The sequence below is a fragment of the Mirounga angustirostris genome, unplaced genomic scaffold (genome assembly GCF_029215605.1).
Source record: "Mirounga angustirostris isolate CCGP_5_RB_7025 unplaced genomic scaffold, mMirAng1.0.hap1 SCAF_17, whole genome shotgun sequence".
In the NCBI taxonomy this organism is placed as follows: domain Eukaryota; kingdom Metazoa; phylum Chordata; class Mammalia; order Carnivora; family Phocidae; genus Mirounga; species Mirounga angustirostris.
Window position 1 is genome coordinate 41,744,229 of NW_026991725.1, and position 15,651 is coordinate 41,759,879.

Consider the following 15,651-nt stretch of genomic DNA (forward strand, 5'->3'; position numbering starts at 1 on the left):
GAGGGCCCAGATGTGTGTGCTCATCAAATGTCACCTCATTCGAGAAGCTCTCCCTGAGGGCTCTGCTCCCAACAGCACCCCCGTATCGCCTTCCTCAGCATCTGCCACCCCGGCAACATCACGCTGCGTAGCTATCAGTGCGCCCCGCTGCGTCCTGCGCTCCTAGGACAGCGCACAGAGCAGATGCACGCTCACCCGGTGAGGCTTGACTTCCTCCCGGGCTAGGTTTCTGTAATATTAATATAAGTATAAAACAGATTAAGCTAAACAGAAATACGTCCGTTTTTGGCAAAGTCTGTCCTCTGGCGCCCTTCTATTAATGCAGCGTCTGGCCGGCCCTCACAGCCTGGAGCCCAGCGTCAGCACACCGGCCCCCAAGGACAGCTGGCCTCACCTGGGGCCTGGCTTGGCCTGGGCCCCTGGCCCTGCTCCCGAGGTGCCGGGAGTGCGGTTTTGCACCACCTGCCCCCCACTCACGTCCCCAGCGTAGGCCACGCAGCCTGGCCGGCGTGGCCACAGCGGCGCCAGGCCAGCGTCTGTCTCAGGGCAGCTGCCAAGCTGGGGGAGCAGAATCAGCGGAGGATCAGCCCTGGGCTGCGCCTCTCAGGCTCTGGCTTGAGCTGTCACTCAGTCTGTCCCGGCCTAAGACAGTCCCCTGGCTGGACCACAGGGGCATTTCTGCCTCCTGCCCCCAACCAACCAACAGCGGGACTTCAGGGGCAGATGGTCCTCTCACTGCCAGGCGGCAGCGGGGAAGGGCGGGGACTGGGCAGCTCCACACCACCCGGGCACCTCCCCTGCGCCCCAGTCCATGCAGCCCGCCTGCGGGGCCCACTGAGGAGCTCCTGTCCGCACCACAGGCCGCTGGCGCCGAGGGTGGAAAAACATGGCAACGGTTCCACGTGGAAGCCAGCCCTTCTCTTCTCTTGCTTTTGGACAGATGTTTAGGTTTTGACCATAGGATCAGGTGCTGAAAAGGGACCTCTAAGGAGCGAGCAAGGCACCAGGAGGGTGCCATGCAGGGGGTGGGGGGGTGGGGCAGGCTCGGGAAGCTCTCCGGCTTCTCACCTCAGGTGCTGGTCCCAGGCTTCCCTCCTGGGCGAGGGCTCCCTCCTTCCCAGGAATCGGCTCGGTTGTGGCCACAGAGCTGGTGGCTGAGCCTTCTTGGCTGGGAAACAGGGGTCCCGGCCGCTGCCCCTCCTCTGCTGCGCCCAACCCCAGGCCTTCACAAACCACGGCTGGGCCCAAGCCACTCAGCGTCCATCCTCCCGCATGACGTGGCCGCTGAGCTCTCAACTCCTACATCTCACCTCCTGTTCCAAATTCTGCCTGGATTCCTAACGCATTCAGAACTTACGACTGCCAAGTAAGTCTTACTCCCTCTCCCCACACCTCCTCGCCCCCAACTCCCCTCAGGAATAGTGCTGGTGATGGGGGAGCCTCCACATTCGCAGGTGCCCAGGGGCAAAACTTTCACTGAAACCCTGGGAGATGCCCTTTTCTGTGCGAGATTATACTGCGACCAAAAGTTCTGAACCACGAGCACCTTGAGCACCCTAGGAATGGCAACCCCCTCCTTCCACAGCAGCTGCTCTGACAGCAGGCCTGTTGATTCGGTCACCCCTCCCAGCCCTCCCCCCCTCACCTGCCGCCACGCCCCTCCCTGCTGACCTACTCGTCCCCCCCCAGCCAGCGACCCCTGCTATCCACGCGAGCAGATCAGACCACGTCACCGCGTGCTGTAGGAGTAAACCCTCGCCACCATGGGGCCCCTGCCGGGGGACCTCACCCCTCTGAGCCGGCTCCTCTGCAGCCGACCGCCCCTGCGGGCCTCATGCACCCCTGCCCGGCTGCCTCACTTTCTTTTCTGGATGTCCTTCAGGAAGACTTGACTGCTCGCTCCCCCCGGGGCCGGCCCCCCGCGTGCCTGCCCACTCCCCAGCATGGCAGCCAGCTCCTTCTCTTCACCGCCCTCTGCAACTTACGTAATTACTTCAGCTCTGCCTTAGTGCCACCGGGCAGGGACTGGCCCACTGCGAGCTTACTCCCCTGGCCCACGGTGGGGCCAACAGTGGAAACTCCGCACACATTTGCCGAAGGAACGACAAATACGCCCACACCTTCAACAGCCCATCAGCTCCAGTCCTGGGCCCCACCTCGGTCAGACCACAAATCCACAGCCCTGCATCTGGCCCCTGGCTGTCACACGGAGTGGTAGCCTGGTGTCATCACTGATGTGTCGTCCTACTGACCCTGGTCTGCCCCCTCTCTGTTCCTGAGTCGCCATCCTGCCACTGGTCATCTCGTCACATCTTCTGCCCGCTGGCTTCCCGCAGATGATGTGGGGCCCGAGGGTGGAGCCCCTAGGGCCACACCTCCCATGCATCAGGCTGCCTGGCCCTGGTCCAGGCGCTCCAGGAAAAAAGAGCCCCCATCCTGCCGCTTGGGGACAGTTCAGCTATGCCTGCTCTTCTGGTTCCTTCACCTTCTACATACGTGTCCAAATCTGCCACCCGAGTGGCCATTTGATCCCAGATTATACTCTCAGGTATGCTGAAAGCACCCAATAAATATTGTAGATGAGTGATTATCCATGAGTGAACAGAGAACCACCCCTAACCCCTGACACCTTGGTCCCTCCCTGTCCCTCACCATCCTGAAGAGCAATGGTGAAGCTCCGATTCTGAATAAATGGAGAGAGAACCCCTCCCAACTCTGTGACACCTTGGTCCCTCCCTGTCCCTCACCACCCTGGAAGAGCAACCACCCCTTGGTCCCTCCAGGATGTTCCATGTCCCACGGCTAAACCTCCTGCCAGCAGGGACTGTGAGACTGCACAGTGACACTCTCCCAGATCCTCTTCCTCCTGTCTCTCCTCAGCCCCCGAGGCTGTAGGTCCTTCCCTGCCACCCACCTCTTCTGAATCTTCCCTGAGATGATCTCCATCTCCAGGGGCACAACCACACAGTGAGGGCTCCCCACGCCTTCCTAGCCTGCACCTGTCCCCTGAATTCCAGGCCCAGCAGGCCCAGCTGCTGAGCCTCCTCGTCTGCCTGCAGGCACCAGAACGGGCTCCCTCAGGAATTTACTGGCCAGCCAAGGACACTCCCAGACCTCAGAAAGATCCTAGGGAACAGCTGGATCACTTTCTTGCCTCCCCATATCCCAGCAGGTGCCAGGCGCCCTTACTGGTCTGGTCTGTACCCCGGCTCTGGATTTGGGTCCCACCCCACCATGGCCTCCTGGTGATCTAGACCATCCAGGTCCAACCAGCACTAGGCCATTCACCAGCTGCTCCAGCTGGCATCTCTGGGCCTCAGCTCCTTTGCATGTAAACTGTGATATAACAGTGCCCAGAGCCGCGCAGCCAGCTGAGTCAGATGCTGCAGGACGCGGCACAGATGGCCTGCTCCTGTCTGCCTGCTTCCCTCATCACTTCGCTAGCACCTCTGCCCACCTGCCCAGAGGGCCCAGCTTTGTAAGTAAACCTGAGGAGAAGGGGCTGGCCCATCCTGTACGTACTGAGCATGGCAGCAATGTGAAGGACTCTACAGCCCGCGAAGTTGAACATATGGACTACCTGTCCCTCCACAGAAAAAGTGTGCAGGTCCCTGGTCTAGACCCTCTCAAATCCATCCTCTACACAACTGATAGAATGATTTTTCTAAAAAGTGAATCTGGATCAAAGTTCTTTGCCAGATCCCAAAGCTGTCCCACTAAAGGACAAACTCCTCAGCTTCCCCATTTGTTCTCCACAACCCCAGGCTGGCTCACACCCAGATGACGGTGAGCTGCCTGTCTTGTGCAGAACAAGAGCTTGTGTTTTTATTTAAAAACAAAAACAAAACCAACCCCCCCACCCCCAAACTTCCAGCCATGAACACCAACTGAAATGTGCCAGTGAAGGTGAGTATAAAATGGACAAAGCTGCTCCCAGAAGAGGGGCCCGTGTGAAGCTCTCTCCTTGCCCACACCCCTGAAAGCTCTAAGCAGTTTAAATATTTGCTGTATTGTGACAAGAAGGTTGTCAGCCCCACCACCTGCAGCCTAATGGGCTGACTTTATATCTCCAGGAAAATTAGAACCAAGCTGCTACGGTAAAACGTCACGTCCGGACACGGACAGGCTGGCCACACTCGCCTGTCCAGGTGGGCCTGCAACCAGTTCTCTCCCGTTCAGAATCCCCCGGGGACTGCACCCCTGCTGGCTTCCTTTCTCCTGCGCAAGCCACGCGGCAGGGCAAGGTCCCTGGAAAGAGCCACCCAGAGGAATCACCACCACCCAGGCTGCTCCAGGCCCAACTGCCTTCCCCACCCCCTCTTTTTCAGACAGGTGTCAAGAATGGCTCACTGACACCCCTACATTTCTGGTTTCTTTCACCAGTACTTCCTTATAACACAGGCCTGAAACAGCAAGGTGTAACCCTGTGTCTTTCCACTCCCAAGTGGGTCCCTGGACTGCAAGGGGAGTGGCACTGCCAGGGAGACGCTCCTGTCCTGGCCCTTGGGGGGAGCGGCCACCCCTACCTTCTCAGGCCATCCTTAGGCCCACCACAGGACTCTACAGAAGGCTCGAATGAAAGGTGGCAGCCATTCCCGACACAGCCCACAGCCTAGAGGGTCTCCTTCTCCTCTTCCTTCAGGTGTGTGGCAGGTGGCAGAACAAGCAGGTTTAACTGCAGCTGCTAGAGTAAAACTCCTCCCTTTCAGGATCTAGGAGGGGCAGGAAGCAAGAGCACAGCACTGAGATAAGGAGGCCTCTTCTGCCTCCCCCCTCAGACTGTGCCTGGGCTCCTCAGGCCCTCCGTCCTGCACAGCGGCTGCCTCCCCTTCCCCACCGCGGTCTGTGAACTGAACGGTCCTCCAGAGCTCATGTCCAGACGGCAGGCAGGTCAGAGTTCCCACTCTGCTTTCTGCCTACGTGCACTTCCTGGCTGGAGAGGAAAGAGATCAGCTATTGACCCTGCGCTCGTCAGAGTGACACAGAGGCCCGGGGCTTCAGAGTCTCCAAGAGTGTGGGTGTGTCTCAGTGGAGTGAACATCAAACACCCACTGCGGGCCAGGCTCCGTGAAAATGTTACCCAATTCAAGGCATTCTCCTGCTTTGGACTCACCAAGACTGTATTGTACTTGAAAATTTCATTTCGAATTTGGACGGGGGTGAGAAGCAGAAGGAAACCAGGAAGGAACAAGTCACACTAGCCAAGTCTGTCCTTCAGGGACTAACTGAGGTCCTCCTCCCTGATAGCAGTTTCCTTAACGGCTGAGACGCTGCACCTCCCACCCCCTTACTCTGCATACAGCAGGTACTCATGACTGCTTCCTGAAGCAAGTTAAACACAGCTCAGGATAACTTCTTTTTCAGCTGTGTTTTGTTTATAAGCCAAGCACCTGAGAGAAGTGGGGTTTCTACCGCTGCTGTGAGCACTCCGTGCAGATGTGGCGGCCTGACACCACACACTTATTCACAGCCCTGCAGGACGGAAGTCTGACGGGCCCCACTGGGCTAAAATCAGGGGCTCCCACAGAGAACCCTCCTCCTGGACGGCTCCTGCTTCTAGAGGTGCGGGCGGTGCTTGACTTGCAGCCCCTCCTCACCTTCCAAGCAGCAACATCCGTCTCTGCGTCTCTCTGCTACCCCCACCCCTGCTCTTCTGCCTCTGTTTTCTACTTCCTCCAGCCATGATTACACTGGGCCCACCTAGATAATCCAGGATGCGCTTCCTAGTTCAAGGTCAGCTGATGAGCACCCTTCCTTCCATCTGCTACCTTCGACCCCCCTTGTCACGTCACATACTTGCAGGTTCTGGGGGTTAGGACGTGGACATCTTGGGGGGCTGTTATTCTGCCAACCACAGAAAGGAGACAGGGAAAGGATGTCCAGCTTTCCCAGGGGCTGGACCACCCACGCACAGCTTTGTCCACGGCGTGGGTGGCACAGCTCCAGGGCCCGGCACCGTCTGCATTTACTACATCACAGGAGGGCTGGGTGTGACGTGGTGTCAAGATTATACGTCACGAGGACTTTCAGCAAAAGTTACCCTTCCAGTCGAAAGCCACGTCCCAAGCAACACTCCCCATTATCAGGGTTGTTTTCCAGAGAGCCTGAAAATAAGGGGACGCAATAAAAATTCCACCATCCACCCAAATCAGTGGGGTTGCACCTGCCCGAACCCATCTTCTGTCCTGTTCTCCCCAGGGCCGGGCCCTCGGACACAGTGGTCAGCAGGGCAGGACGCACACAGCCCGGCAGGACCCCCTGCAGCCATTCTGGATGCACTGGGCTCTAACACTTCCACACTGTCACTCAGGGTCTGCGTGATGCCTCGTTCTCCACGGCATGTCCCCAGGTGAACATGGACGCAGCGGCACTCTGCCTGGAAACCCCAAGTTGTGAGTTCCAGGTAATGACTGCACTTGTTACAGATAAACAAGCAGGAGTCAAAAGAAACATAGACAAAAAGAAAAACTGAACATCTTCCCAGATTTCCCTATTATCAGGATGTTTTTGTCTAAATAATTGTCTTGGTCTCATGAGAAGGAAAATCCACATTAAAGTCCTAAAGCCACAGTCCACAGTATCAGTGAAAGGAAAAGAGCACTTGTTAAATTTTCCCTCCAGTGTCCCAGGTACCATTCCACAAATGTCTACACGACACAGAAATGACGTCCCTGTCACGGTGCTGATCCATTTCAGGATGCTGGACCGCTGTCTCAGATCTGAGATGCCGTTTTTGAAAGAGGAAACACTCAGGTATCTGCATAGCGACTCCAGGTGGCTGCCGTGAGGATGCCACACAGCTGCCCAGAGGGTCTTAAGACTCAGATGAAAGGGGCTGGGTACTTGTGAGCCTGCCCAAGCCCACCTCAGAGGCCACACACAGGGAATGGGGGGGGCACACCGCCAGAGCGAGGCCTGCTCCCGTCACACTCTGGATCTGTCCGCATCACCTCTGTGGCTCAGGAAGCAGGGCGGATGAGGTGCACAGTTGCACCAACAGCTGAAACCAACACATCCACTACCCGGCTGTGGCCGTGGAAGTGTGGCCGGAACCACAGTCGGGGGACAGTTTTAGGGGCAAGAAGGCTTTAGCTACAGAAGGCATCAAATGCTCAGATGGACACCTCGACTGAGGGATCATAGGGGACACAAAGTGGCTCCTGTACACTTGCAAGTCTAGGACTTTCTTCACCGCCCTGGGGCGTAACACGCCTTCTATGATCAGGTCCAGCGAGAACACCGAGACTGCTCAGTCTCCAGGCCGCTGCCTGAACAGACGCACGCTTCACGGGAGTCCTCCCCCCTCCCCCCAGCCCACCCCGCCCAGGGTGAGACATCGCCCCAGTCCAGAGGGGAGAAGACCGGCTCATCAGTGTATCTTTCAGTGGGGCCCCGGAGGCCAGAATAGAAGGCTGATTGAGGCTGTCAGGGAGGGGCCCCGGGAGGCCGCTGGCCGCTGAGCCCTCAGGTCCAGGTTGGACTGTCCTGCTCAGCGGCCTCTGGGTGGGGCTGGGAGCTCGGGCGGGAGGGGAGGGGGGGGAGATCTGTCCGGTACAGCTCTGAAAAGGGAGAGGAAGGAGAGGCTGCAGCACCCGCTTCCTCTTCACGGACTCTCCTGTGACCCTATGCTTTTGCCAAGTTTTGGTCCTTACACTGAGGAGCCAGCAAGAGTCAGCTGACATCAGCCGACGCATGGTCCCAAACCTACGCTTTGTGGAAAACGTGCTAGCAGTCAAGCATCACTCTAGGACAACAGTGACCAGTGAGGCTGGTGCGCTCAAGAGACGGTGGTCTCCCGGGGACACTAAGGGGCCTGGGAGAAGGCTGGACCTGGCAGACAGGAGAGTGACTGCGAGTCCCGGGGCCCGCCAAGCCTGGAGACACACAGGGCAGAGGGAAGGCACCATGCAACAGGATGGAGCCGGAGGCGCCACAGCCCAGGGATGCGAGGATCAGGCCAGATGCAGGGGCGGGAGGAGGGTGCACAGTCTGGCTGCCACAGGAAGGCAGGTGGGGCCTGGGTTTGGGGAGGCTGGCCTGCTGCAGGTGTGACAAAGTACCCCCCTGAGAGGGGAGGGCTCCCCAGTGGGAGAGGAGAGACGCGGCGATCACAGAAGGGGCGATCATGGGGCGGGGCTGGGGGGCAGGAAGGGATTGGACTCCCGGTGAGCCAGGAAAAGGAGGAGTCCTCCAGGGTCCAAAGTTGTCCCACGATAGTCAGAGGGGGAAGAATCCCTCAAGTCGGAGGAGGAGAGGGTCAGAGCCGGGAAGGAGTCCCCTGAGTCGGAGGGGGGATGTCCCACGCTAGTCAGAGGGGGCAGGAGGGCGGGTGTCCCGCACTCGTCGGGGGGGGGGGGGGGGAGCGGGAGGGCGGGCGTCCCGCACTCGTCGGGGGGGGGGGGGGGAGCGGGAGGGCGGGCGTCCCGCACTCGTCGGGGGGGGGGGGGGGAGCGGGAGGGCGGGCGTCCCGCACTCGTCGGGGGGGGGGGGGGAGCGGGAGGGCGGGCGTCCCGCACTCGTCGGGGGGGGGGGGGGGAGCGGGAGGGCGGGCGTCCCGCACTCGTCGGGGGGGGGGGGGGGAGCGGGAGGGCGGGCGTCCCGCACTCGTCGGGGGGGGGGGGGGGAGCGGGAGGGCGGGCGTCCCGCACTCGTCGGGGGGGGGGGGGGAGCGGGAGGGCGGGCGTCCCGCACTCGTCGGGGGGGGGGGGGGAGCGGGAGGGCGGGCGTCCCGCACTCGTCGGGGGGGGGGGGGGAGCGGGAGGGCGGGCGTCCCGCACTCGTCGGGGGGGGGGGGGGGAGCGGGAGGGCGGGCGTCCCGCACTCGTCGGGGGGGGGGGGGGGGAGCGGGAGGGCGGGCGTCCCGCACTCGTCGGGGGGGGGGGGGGAGCGGGAGGGCGGGCGTCCCGCACTCGTCGGGGGGGGGGGGGGGAGCGGGAGGGCGGGCGTCCCGCACTCGTCGGGGGGGGGGGGGGGAGCGGGAGGGCGGGCGTCCCGCACTCGTCGGGGGGGGGGGGGGGAGCGGGAGGGCGGGCGTCCCGCACTCGTCGGGGGGGGGGGGGGAGCGGGAGGGCGGGCGTCCCGCACTCGTCGGGGGGGGGGGGGAGCGGGAGGGCGGGCGTCCCGCACTCGTCGGGGGGGGGGGGGGGAGCGGGAGGGCGGGCGTCCCGCACTCGTCGGGGGGGGGGGGGGGAGCGGGAGGGCGGGCGTCCCGCACTCGTCGGGGGGGGGGGGGGAGCGGGAGGGCGGGCGTCCCGCACTCGTCGGGGGGGGGGGGGAGCGGGAGGGCGGGCGTCCCGCACTCGTCGGGGGGGGGGGGGGAGCGGGAGGGCGGGCGTCCCGCACTCGTCGGGGGGGGGGGGGGGAGCGGGAGGGCGGGCGTCCCGCACTCGTCGGGGGGGGGGGGGGAGCGGGAGGGCGGGCGTCCCGCACTCGTCGGGGGGGGGGGGGGGCGGGAGGGCGGGCGTCCCGCACTCGTCGGGGGGGGGGGGGCGGGAGGGCGGGCGTCCCGCACGAGTCAGAGCCAGTGAGAGTCCTGTGAGTCAGTCAAGGGGGCGTCTCTCAAGTCGGAGGGGGAGGTGTCCGCCGCCCGTCGGACGAAGGAGACCGTTTCTCGGGAGTCCGAGGGCCGGGGGCGGGACGTGGCAGGGTGGGAGGCGGCGGCGTGGGCCCGCCGCGAGGCAGGGCGCGGCGGCCGCGGGTGCAGCCGTCACTCACCCGCTGCGGACTGGCTCCGGGGCCCGCGGGCGGCGGGGCCTCCCTGCGGCAAGGCCGGGACCCTGCGGGCGGCCGACTTCCGCCCGGCGCGCTCGCCGGGTCTCCGGGACGCGCTCCCGGCAGCCTCTGCTCCGCGGCTGCGCGCCGGCGCGGGCGGGACTGCTGGGAGTTGTAGTTTTTACTGCTCGGCGAGCCTCTCCGGGGGCCGGACTAGAGGGAGGGGAGCAGACGTGCGCCGGGACCACCCCGCAGACCCCTTCCACCGCTTTGTTCTGGAACCCTGGCCCAGCAAAAGCGGGAGGCGGGGGTGATTTCGCGAGCTGAGATTTTAGGACCTCTTGCCTGGCCCTGTCGACCCCTGTCGTGTCCCGGGAGGCGGGGAAGCGCGGACCCTTTTCTGCCACCCTCATTATCAGAGAGCCCCTCTACTCTTGTGATCGGCTACTTAGGAAAGCTGATCTGTTTCCAGAGCAAAGATCAGGGCGCAGGTCTACAGGCTTGGAGCGTCCTGCCGGGGAGGGGTGCTGGGGATGGGGGTGGGTTCCCTGCCCTTGATTCACACTCAAGGAACCTCCTCCCAAATAAGGGTATCCAGTTCGCCCTGGTTCTCCAGTCCCCTCCCCGGCCCCTGAGCTATTTTAATGGACTGTATTAAAAGGCATCCCTGCTCTCCACCACCAAGTCCTGCAAAAATGCCCATTTTAGAAATCATGAGAAAAGCCTGGTAACAGCTAGGCGAGGATTGGTGCTCTGCGGGTCTGCAGCTTCAGCCTTGGCTTGAGTGCAACCACCCCAGGGCCTCCCAAGAGCCTTCCGTTAGGTAACAGATGCACAAGAGAAAAATTCAAATTATGTAAATGATGGCCAGTGAGAAATACCCCTCCCGTCCCTGTTCCACATTCCCTGCCCAGAGGCAGTCATTATTACTACTAGTTTCTTGTGGTTATTGTTAGAGAGATTTTGTGACACACAAACAAAGCATAAACGCGTATATTAAATTACCTTTTTAAAAAACCAAATGGAAATTTGCTAAACACTCGGGTCTGCATTTTTGGCGGGTGTAAAGGGGACAAACCCTTCTTGAATTGATTTGTTTCACGTTAGGCGAAACTGAGTTCTAACTATATACCATATATTACTATTATTTTAAATTAGTCAAACCTTTTATTTACTAAGATATCTATAGCTATATATGCCTCCCAGCTTGAGAAAGAAAAGGCTAGTCCTGCTATCTTGAAAGGTCTCCATACTCCTCCCCCTTCCAAACCCCCTCCCACCCCAGGAGGTGAGTGCGATCTTGAATCACTCTCATGCTTTATGTTAGAGTTTTAGCAAATAGGTGTGTATCCCTCAACAATATAGATGCCTATTATAACTTGTACAAAAATGAAATAAAACTGTATGCAATGGATGGGAGAGCCCGTTGTTCCACAGATACTATCAGGTGTGTTCAATTTGCCAATCTGATGGCATTAAATGCCTTCTCATTGCCTGATTGCTGAGAAGTTGTGTATCTTTCCTATGTTTTTTGGCCATGTATATTTCTTCTTCTGCAGATGCCCCAATATCTCAGTGTCATGTTTAGGAAATAATCCATCCTTTCCCCACTGGGCATGTATGTAATGCCATTTTTTGTCATAGATCAAGTTTCCATATATACATGGGTCTGTTTAGGGGCTTTCTATTATGTCGTATTGGTATAGTTGCTCTTGTCGGCTCCAATACCACTGTCTTCACTCTTACCTCTTTGTAATAAACCTTCATGTGTTGTAGGACAATTCCCCCTCACCCCCCTCCTACATCCCATCCACCCCTAACGTTGGGGGTTTTGAATGGAATTGCTTTAAATCTACAGATTAATTTGGGGAGAATTGAGAGGGTTTTTTTTTAAAAGATTTTATTTATTTATTTGACAGAGAGAGACAATGCGAGAGAGGGAACACAAGCAGGGGGAGAGGGAGAGGGAGAAGCAGGCTCCCCGCTGAGTAGAGAGCCCGATGCGGGGCTTGATCCAGGACCCTGGGATCATGACCTGAGCCGGAGGCAGACGCTTAACGACTGACCCACCCAGGCGCCCTGAGAATTGAGAGTTTTATGATGTTGAGCCTTCTACCCAAGAGCATGGTTTGCCTTTCCATTTACTTAGGTCTCCGTTAATGTTTTTCAAAAAGGTTTGTAATTTTTCACTTCACGGCACAGCTGGTTCTGTGTGGTTATGTAGAGATGTGTTTCCTTCTCTACAGAGCTGCATAGTACTCCACTGTGTGGATGTCCTGTTACTTCTTTTACCAGGCCCCTAAGGATATGTGTGATCTTCTTACATTACAACAATGCTTCAGGGCAAATCCTTGAACTCACATGTTGGAGCACAACTGTGAGTATATTTGTAGGATAAATTGCTGGAAGGAAGATTACTAGGTCAAATGGTGTTCGCATCTCCTAGTGAATAGACACTCGCCTTCCTGCCTTCCCGGAGAGGCCCTGCCCAGAAAGTGCTCTTCCTGTGCACCTAGGTGTTGCTGTGATTTAAATTCTCCTTACTTCCTTTGCATCCTTGGAGAGGTCACCTTGGCCTTTGTCGAGAACTTTTCTCCCCCTTTTGTTTCTGTGGCTCTACGCAAAAGACTAAAAAATCTTCATTTTAATCATCCATCGTGCGTTTACCTACATCCTCGCTCACTCATTTCATAGTTAAGGCTTGGAATGGAGCAGTCCACCAGGGGGCCCTCCCATTTTATTTATCAAGTAAAATGCTGCCTGATGGTGATAGCTACGTGTTATCTCTGAAAGTGCCAAAGCAGGAACTCCCACTATAGGGACGTAAACACCGAGAGATGGAGAAACTGAGGCATGGGACAGTGAATGCCTGTTTGGAGTCAGAAAGTACATAGATGGCAAAAGGCAGATTGCAATTGTGCTTTCTTTTCCCTGACGGTTCGTCTTTGCGTCCAGTCCATGGGGGGTTGGGGGCTTCCAGAGAAAGGCTTGTCCTCCTTAGACAGAAGTCTTCTACAAGCACGAGGGCTGGTGAAGCAGCAGATGAGCCTGTTCTGTCCTTGCAGCTGTCAGTCCTGATCCCCACCTGCCCCCATTCTTCCAGAAGGCAGGCTCTGCCATCCAGGAGCACGGAGTGTGGGCCAGAGGCCAGGGAGGCTGGGTCTGGACGCCAAGTTTCCATCTCTTCCCAATCTCCACGGAGACTCCCTCACCCCCACCCTTTGGCAGTGGGACGCCACCATCTGAGCCTGCCTGTGGCCCCCTTTCCGAACAGAATGCAGAAGTTTTTGGTGTGCTCTCTGCCCTTGTGGGATGGCTGGGCAGCCCGGCCGAAAATAGCTGGGACGGGCAGAATGCTGGGGCCACAGTGGGAAAAAAATCACAGTGTTGCTAATGACAGGCTGTGCTTATCTGGAACCCAGCGTCTTACAGACGTTAACCGAGGTCACATAGTTTTTTTCCAGGGATGAGAAAACAGATGCAGTGAGCAGCAGTGATATGCCCAGGGAGAGAGAAGGGATTGCCAAACAGGGAAGGACATGGAATATGCCGCCTCCTGGGAATGTTCTCTCCCCCTGTGAGTCTCTGAGCTTTACGTCCCATGAGCTGCCCTTGTCTGAGGATGAAGGGCCACTTGGGAAGGTTCAGGAAGCCATTAAATGTTTGGCCCAGACATCCTTGTGTGGGAGGTGTGGGCTTCTAGGGAATTCCAAGATGGGTGTGACCTATAACTCACTTGGGAACTGAAGAGAGAGACCTCAGGGAGGGGGAGGGGGCTCATCATTCTGGTTGGCCCTGGCCTCTGACCCATCACGGGGCTGACGAAATCTCCCTCAGGCACTGCTGCTGGCTTTGGGTTCTGATTTGTTAATTTTTTTTTTTTTTTTTTTTTTTTTGCCATGACTCTTGTCCTTAATTCTGGCCAGGACTTTCCAACGGGAAGATATTTGCTGAATTGGGAGCATTCCACCCTGGTTGCCTGAGGCCACTATGGCCCTAATGGAGGACCAACAATCAAGTAGTCTGCAAGACCATCCCTGGCTTGCCCGGTGTCGCTTTCCTACTTACAGTTTTAAGGCGGTGATGAAGTGGGTGACAGAGCATTAGGGACCTGGCCAGCTCTGTGTTTGGGTGACAGATTTTGTTTCTTTCATTGAGGGTTGAACTGGCCTGGTGAATCTTTGCCCATTTGCCTGTTGGCTTGAGCTGTGGGCTGTGATGCCCGAGATGTGCTCAGACTGTAGTTTCTTTTTTTCTGGAAGTTTCCACGCCCCTGAGCCTTCTGTCTGATGCGAATATCTTGGGAAACTCCAGGTCCTTGTTGCCACATTTCATATCAGTGCCCCTCACCCTCCTGGTTCCTGCCTCAAGAGATATGAGTAATCCCTTTCCGAACCTCCTGGGAAATGTGGGGGCTCGACCCAAGAGGAAGGAAGGAAGAAGATTATACTTACCATAATGACGGTTATCACGAACATTCTCGTGCTTTGTATCTGCTCCGTCAGGCCTTTCATCAGTCGTGTGACAATTACAGAGTCACAGTCCTTTACCCCAAGTCCCCAAAATACAAAAAGCTCTGAAAACGTGGTTTCCCCCCCTGAGTTTGGCATGAAGGACTTTAGCAGAAGAGTGTGATCTGCAGTGTTGTGAGGGTATGCAAGCGTCGGGTGCAGGGGGCCCTGCCCCAGAGCCCGGCAGGGTAAGATGCGCTGAAAGACATCTGTATCTTACTCTGAACACATCTGACTGCATGGGTTATGGATTAGAGACCCTGGACCTATCTCTGCTTTATAGACAAGGAAACTAAGGCCCTCGGAGGTTGGGGAGCATCCTAGGCTCAGGACTTAAGGCCTCCGGCTAGAACGAGCAGCTGCCGCTGGAAGACAGGGTCATTATCTGGCTGTATTTCTAGAGTTCTGCTCTCTAATGGGCCTCTGGATTCCCATCTCGGAATTATCTTTAAGGTAACTGTCTTTCAGGGACACCTGGGTGGCTCAGTTGGCTAAGCATCTGCCTTGGCCTCAGGTCACGATCCCAGGGTCCTGGAATCAAGTCCGGCATCGGGCTCCCTGCTCAGCAGGGAGCCTACTTCTCCCTCTCCCTCTGCCTCTCCTCCTGCTTGTGCTGTCTCTGTCAAATAAATAAATAAAAAATCTTCAAAAAAAAAAGATAACTGTCTTTCAGTTCTTCAACACTAAAGCCATCTCGGATGGCATAAAGAAAGGGGACAAATCCCTGCATCTGTTTCTCTTCCAAGCCACATGCCCAGCTTTGTGTGCGTGGAGTCCTGGGGTGGAACCAGGACTCCCGAAGTCTGGGCCTCCGGGGTAGGGCAACGGGGAGCTTTCCCATTGCATTCAGGATGTCTCCTGGTTCATAGGAGTTCTGAGAGACCCAGCTTGTCTAAGGTCCCAGATGAAGGTCCGGCAGGGGCTGCATGGAGACGTGGCCTACTTGTCTCTCCTGCTTTTCTTGTGTGTCTCCCCCGTCCATCCCTGCAGCGAAGGCCAGCTGAGGACAGAGCCACTAGGGGAAGGTCAGCCAGTGTGCTAGGCCTGGGTCTCGTTGGCCAGGAAAGCGTGCAGGAACGAAGACGAGCTTATCTCTGGGTTTCCTGTGTCGATAAGCCGGCAGGGATGTGAGTTTTGCCAAGCCTCAGGCACATGCCAAAGATCGTGAATGATTCCTGACTGTTGTAACGCCAGCCGAAACCCCATCTCCCACGAGACACGTTTATGTGATCCTGCCGTAGTTATTGAAGTCCTTGAAGTTCTCCAGGGCCACTTGAGGATCAGGGCATCTCTCCCTCTGTTCCCACAGGAGCCAGTGGGCTGCCCGGGTCTCTGTGGTGCGGCCGCTGGCCCTCCTGGCTTCGCCGCCTGGAACAGGTGCTCTTCTTCCATCTCCACGGAGGTGTGCCTGCTGGGCGTGAGACTTGCA

The 15,651-nt window shown here is 57.9% G+C and overlaps 1 protein-coding gene across 4 annotated transcripts in view; it reads right to left on the reverse strand.

Annotated features, from left to right (window-relative positions):
* CANT1 (calcium activated nucleotidase 1) overlaps window positions 1-9,868 on the reverse strand; it is a 31,146-nt gene extending 21,278 nt beyond the window's left edge. For 3 of the 4 annotated variants that reach the window (XM_045888340.3, XM_045888339.3, XM_045888341.3), the window contains exon 1: window positions 9,715-9,868. The gene's annotated coding sequence lies outside the window, so the exon portion shown is untranslated. Of the gene's footprint in view, window positions 1-4,526; window positions 4,713-9,714 lie in introns of those variants that run through there. The other variant, XM_064582522.1, reaches the window with a different exon arrangement.
* Window positions 9,869-15,651: the final 5,783 nt, after the last annotated feature.